The sequence below is a fragment of the Bubalus kerabau genome, chromosome 9 (assembly GCF_029407905.1).
Source record: "Bubalus kerabau isolate K-KA32 ecotype Philippines breed swamp buffalo chromosome 9, PCC_UOA_SB_1v2, whole genome shotgun sequence".
Lineage (NCBI taxonomy): Eukaryota > Metazoa > Chordata > Mammalia > Artiodactyla > Bovidae > Bubalus > Bubalus kerabau.
This window is the reverse complement of record NC_073632.1, coordinates 78,659,336-78,665,703: the sequence shown is the minus strand read 5'-3', so window position 1 is coordinate 78,665,703 and position 6,368 is coordinate 78,659,336. Positions and strand designations below refer to the sequence as shown.

The window sequence follows — 6,368 nt, the reverse complement described above, 5'->3', positions numbered from 1 at the left end:
ACATGGAAGCAACCTAGATGCCCATCAGCAGATGAATGGGTAAGAAAGCAGTGGTACATATACACAATGGAGTATTACTCAGCCATTAAAAAGAATACATTTGAATCAGTTCTAATGAGGTGGATGAAACTGGAGCCTATTATACACAGTGAAGTAAGCCAGAAAGAAAAACACCAATACAGTATACTAAGGCATATATATGGAATTTAGAAAGATGGTAACAATAACCCTGTGTACGAGACAGCAAAAGAGACACTGATGTATAGATCAGTCTTATGGACTCTGTGGGAGAGGGAGAGGGTGGGGGGATTTGGGAGAATGGCATTGAAACATGTATAATATCATGTATGAAACGAGTCGCCAGTCCAGGTTCGATGCACGATACTGGATGCTTGGGGCTGGTGCACTGGGACGACCCAGAGGGAGGGTATGGGGAGGGAGGAAGGAGGAGGGTTCAGAATGGGGAACACAGGTATACCTGTGGCGGATTCATTTCAATATTTGGCAAAACTAATATAATATTGTAAAGTTTAAAAATAAAATAAAATTTAAAAAAATAATAATTTCATCATAAATTCATAATTTTAAAAATAGTCCTAAATTTTTCAACTTAGTGCTTTCATTCACTCTGAAAATAAGCTAGGGGTTTATGAACTATCCTTAAAAAGTCCCCCACTTAAAATAGCTTTCAAGCCTTTCCTAAACCAAGGGTAAAATAAAGTATAAATCAAAGTGTTCATGGCTGAGTTATAATAGGAACCCCAACAGCAAATCTCATAAATATAGGGAGGGTTTATGAAACCCATAAAGGCATCAATTAATATATCAATTGTATATGGTAACCATGAAATCATAAATGCTACTACTGTGACCCCCAGGGTTTTAGCTGCCTTTCTCTCTCTCTTGGCCACTCTGGATTTGTAACTCTCTGATTCTGCTTTGCTTCCAGTATTTTCAATCTTTAGAGCTTATTGTTTACTATTTAAAAAATCTTGCCATAAAGAATTATCATAACAATGGTAGGTATAAAAAATAACAAAACACTTATCAAAACCCATATACAGTTGAGAGCACTTACTAATTCCTCCATCCCATCGTCACTGACACCTGTGTAGGACACAGCTCCACTGTACCCAATGGGCAGGATTCAGGAGATGCTGACACATTCCCCTGGCACAGACACCGTGAACTTGGTGGATAGACCAGGGGGTCAGTAACAGCAACGTACCTGTCAATGGAGATGAAGGACAGGTGGAAGAGAGAAGAGTAACAAAATGCCACATCACAGGAACTGTGAAGGGCACAAAATCGGGCTCCAAAGTACCAGCAGCTCTCCACGGACCTGACCATGCTGAAGGGCATTACGGTCACTCCGCACAGGTCAGAGAGGTGATCAAGAAATTGGCTAGAGAATGCAGCTGCTTGAAGTGAAGAACTGAAGTCTGAAGTCATCACCAAGAAGTTTCCAAAGACCCGAAGCCAAACACTGTGTACAGAATCACCCAAGATGCAGGCAAGTAAGGAGATTTAATACAAGATCTGTTCATATTCTCATGGCAGAGCTGCACGGTTTCAGGTTGGGAAAGATTGCTGACCATGGTTCTGCAGTTGGATGCTTGCTTTGTTTCTGCTTTTCAGAAAAATGGTCTTCAATTCTGAAAATTTAAAAAAATAAAATAAAACTGCATACTTGAGTACTACTTTTAAAAACTGTCTCATACTTTGTCCTTTTCCCGTTTTGTTATGAAGAGAAACTAAAAGAATTTTTAAAACTCAGAAATACATTCTTTCTATGTTTACATAATATTTCTATACTTCTATCTCCTAGATAGTTGACTCTAAGCAAATCTAGTATGATTTTTCATCAGTCCAGAAAACACTGCCTCATAATTGAAGACATTTAATTTAATTACTTGGTCCTTTATACCTGCCGATTTCTTCCTTACAAGGATATGTGTGCATGCTTAGTTGCTCAGTCACTCAATTGTCTCAACTCTTAATGACCCCATGTCCTGTAGCCCACCAGGCTCCTCCAACCATGGCATTTTTCAGGCAAAAATACTGGAGTGAGCTGCAATTTCCTACTCCAGGGGATCTTCCCGACCCAGGGAATGAAATCATGTCTCCTTCATCTCCAGCATTGGCAGGCAGATTCTTCACCACTGAGCCACCTGGGAAGCCCCCTTATAAAGGATAATCACATGCAACAATTGCATGTTTAAAAAGTCACATCTTGATAGACTTCCACCTTCATATCTGAGAAGTTAACACTCAGGATGCTTTAAGAAGCCAGCCAATAGACTTGGCCCATGATAAATTCCTCACAAGAAACCCCTGTAGTGTAAGGTATGACTCATGAAAGGAAACTTACTTTAGATCATTACAATTAAAAAGTTCTACAGAACACATTTCTCTGAGCCCTGTTACCTTATCAAAATCCTTACAATTTTCACAACAGAGAAATTTCTTTTAATTCAACTGTTCTGAAATAGCCTTATCCTGTATTTGACAATAATGTTACCTATTGACTATTTATTTGTAAGGCCTCCCCAGGCAGCCATTTTGCTTTTTTGCATTTCTTTTCTATGGGAATGGTCTTGATCCCTGTCTCCTATACAATGTCACGAACCTCATTCCATAGTTCATCAGGCACTCTATCTATCAGATCTAGGCCCTTAAATCTATTTCTCACTTCCACTGTATAATCATGAGAGATTTGATTTAGGTCATACCTGAATGGTCTAGTGGTTTTCCCTACTTTCTTCAATTTAAGTCTGAATTTGGCAATAAGGAGTTCATGATCTGAGCCACAGTCAGCTCCCAGTCTTGTTTTTGCTGACTGTATAGAGCTTATCCATCTTTGGCTGCAAAGAATATAATCAATCTGATCTCGGTGTTGACCATCTGGTGATGTCCATGTATAGAGTGTTCTCTTGTGTTATTGGAAGAGGGTGTTTTCTATGACCAGTGCATTTTCTTGGCAAAACTCTATTAGACTTTGCCCTGCTTCATTCTGTATTTCAAGGCCAAATTTGCCTGTTACTCCAGGTGTTTCTTGACTCCTACTTTTGCATTCCAGTCCCCTATATGAAAAGGACATCTTTTTTGGGTGTTAGTTCTAAAAGGTCTTGTAGGTCTTCATAGAACCATTCAACTTCAGCTTCTTCAGCATTACTGGTTGGGGCATAGTCTTGGATTACCATGATATTGAATGGTTTGCCTTGGAAACGAACAGAGATTATTCTGTCGATTTTGAGACTGCATCCAAGTACTGCATTTCAGACTCTTTTGTTGACCATGATGGCTACTCCATTTCTTCTAAGGGATTCCTGCCCTCAGTAGTAGATATAATGGTCATCTGAGTTAAATTCACCCATTCCAGTCCATTTCAGTTTGCTGATTCCTAGAATGTCGACATTCACTCTTGCCATCTCTTGTTTGACCACTTCCAATTTGCCTTGATTCATGGACCTGACATTCCAGGTTCCTATGCAATATTCCTCTTTACACCATCGGACCTTGCTTCTATCACCAGTCACATCCACAGCTGGGTATTGTTTTTGCTTTGGCTCCATCCCTTCATTCTTTCTGGAGTTATTTCTCCACTGATCTCCAGTAGCATATTGGGCACCTACTGACCTGGGGAGTTTCATTTTCAGTATCCTATCATTTTGCCTTTCCATACTGTTCATGGGGTTCTCAAGGCAAGAATACTGAAGTGGTTTGCCATTCCCTTCTCCAGTGGAACACATTCTGTCAAATCTCTTCACCATGGACTGTGAAGAAGGCTGAGCGCCGAAGAATTGATGCTTTTGAACTGTGGTGTTGGAGAAGACTCTTGAGAGTCCCTTGGACTGCAAGGAGATCCAACCAGTCCATTCTGAAGGAGATCAGCTCTGGGATTTCTTTGGAAGGAATGATGCTAAAGCTGAAACTCCAGTACTTTGGCCACCTCATGCGAAGAGTTGACTCTTTGGAAAAGACTCTGATGCTGGGAGGGATTGGGGGTGAGAGGAGAAGGGGACGACAGAGGATGAGATGGTTGGATGGCATCACTGACTCGATGGATGTGAGTCTGGGTGAACTCCGGGATTTGGTGATGGACAGGGAGGCCTGGCGTGCTGCGATTCATGGGGTCGCAAAGAGTCGGACAGGACTGAGCAACTGATCTGATCTGATCTAATCTGATTGACTATTTATAAGACTGGTTGCACAATTTGCAGGGTTGGGCAAAATAAAAATGTGGAGATCTTTATTCAAAAACATGAAAAATAGTGCCCTCAAAGTATCAAGCTTTCCCCCTTCTCTGCAGTTTCTCTCGACGTGCCAAGATGTTTGATTTTTGCTATGGAATGCCTCTCTCTCGGACATGGAGATATTAGCAGGGCAAGTGCAGGTCCTCAAGGGTGCCTGGAGACCCTGCCCTGTGACTCAGTGATCCAACCCCTACCAGGCTCCCCCTCCCACCAACTGCTGAAATAATAGTCCAGGCTTAGGTTGGAGTGAGGAAGCTGAGCCAGGTATCTGCCCTTCTCCTGGGCCTGCCACCTCAACCAAAGGCAGATAGACAACCCCCTGAGATGGCAGCCTCCACATCAGGAACCACACAGTACCTGAACTGGTGAAGGAGGGGCTTGGACTCCCTGAATTTCTTAAGTAACATGCTGTGCCCTACCAGCCTGAGATGGGATAACACTTGTCATGGTTGCCCTGAGACTGCTCAGTGCACACCTGACCACAACCTTCCCCGCATCATATCCAGTCCTCATATAGGATGGAGGGGGGAGTGGCAGTGCTAGTAAGTCTGGGTGAGGAAGGAAAGGCTGAACTGGGCCCAAAGAGCCAGGGGTAGGGGATCAGGTGGATGAGAATCCTTCCCATGAAAACAATTATTCAATTAATCATCTACCAAATTCTTCTGGGGAGTACTAGCATTTCTTTTCTTTCAATTCTCAAATATAACTTGATTTCTTCCCACTCTTATTTAGTAACCTTGCCTCCCCCTTTTTTGATAATATGACATATAGAATTTAAAGACTGAGAGGGTGGAGAGATTTGGGGTGCATAATGGAAGCAAGAATCAAGGATGGTTCCAGGCTTTTAGCTTGCCAACAAGAAAGATGCAATAGGAGAAAGAGTACACTAGGGAGAAAGATGATGGGTTAAGTTGGGATTGGTCAGAGGGACATAAAACTGAGGTTCTTTAATGAGTGGTTTAGCCTGTAAATGTTTAGCTCAGAAAAGAAACTTTGCCTGATATGATCACATGAAATTCTTCAGCATACTTGTGTTTTGAGAAGTAAATGTGATTGCCTGCTATACACCTGTCATAAAGCCTAGGATATATATCTGATACTCAATAAACATTTGTTGACCAGTTTGCAAGGTATATAGTGAAAATAGAAGGAACTGGATGTGCACCAACTTCAAAGTTATGCCTACAAAAAAATACAGAAGAGAAAAGATGAAAAAGTGGTCCCACAGACTCCCATGGGATGAAAGTGATTTGTGAAGGAGAGAATACCAAGAGTGTCAAAGGTTAGTGACAGGTCAGATTAAATAAAAACTGAGAATTGTTTGTTGTCATTAAAAACTGGATCACTAATGAACATGATTCTACCTCTTCTGGTGGAATATTAGAGATAGACTCCAAATTGCATCGGATTGAGAATTAATGGGAATGAGTAGGGAAGACAAAGACACCATGAGCAACGGCTGATATTTTCATGTTAATTATAAAGAGGAAAAGACATGAATTTCTATCAGGAAACATAGGTTCAGAGAATGCCATGTTGCTATTTAGATTCTGTTTTGATTTGATTCATGTTTATTTTGTCTGGGAATGCTAAAGTAGCTAATGAGGAATACGAGACCAAAGACTGAGCTCTGATCAGAAAAGTTTTACTGCCAAGTCAGGACGCAAACAAGCACAGATCTAGGCCCTGGGAGACTAGAGTCAAGGGAGCAGAAATAGAGTTTTCTTAAAGCCAAGGGGCCATGAACTACGAATAATTAAGAAATCAAAGTTTCTGAGCACTGCTGATAGGGTAATGGAACATGGGTTCACTTGTTAGATAAGCACCAGCCTTGTTGGAAATGTCTGCAAACCTACAAGGAGTGCTTGACTCAGGATTTGGGCCTTGTACTAGATTCCTATTGTTGCTATAACAAATCACCACAAATTTAGTGGTTTACAGCAACACACGTTTATTATCTTATAGTTTCAGAGGCTAGAAATTTAATGGGTCTCATTGGGCTAAAGCCAGGCCTTGACAGTGCTGTCATCCAGTGGAAGTTCTACAGGAGAATCTGTCTCTTGTCCTTCCTGACGTCTAGAGGTCAATTGAGGAGCTTCCATGGTGGCTAAG

The 6,368-nt window shown here is 41.4% G+C and overlaps 1 pseudogene; it reads right to left on the bottom strand.

Moving 5' to 3' along the window:
• Positions 1-623: 623 nt before the first annotated feature.
• On the bottom strand, positions 624-1,598 carry LOC129619425 (trace amine-associated receptor 8-like; annotated as a pseudogene).
• Between the last annotated feature and the right edge of the window lie 4,770 nt (positions 1,599-6,368).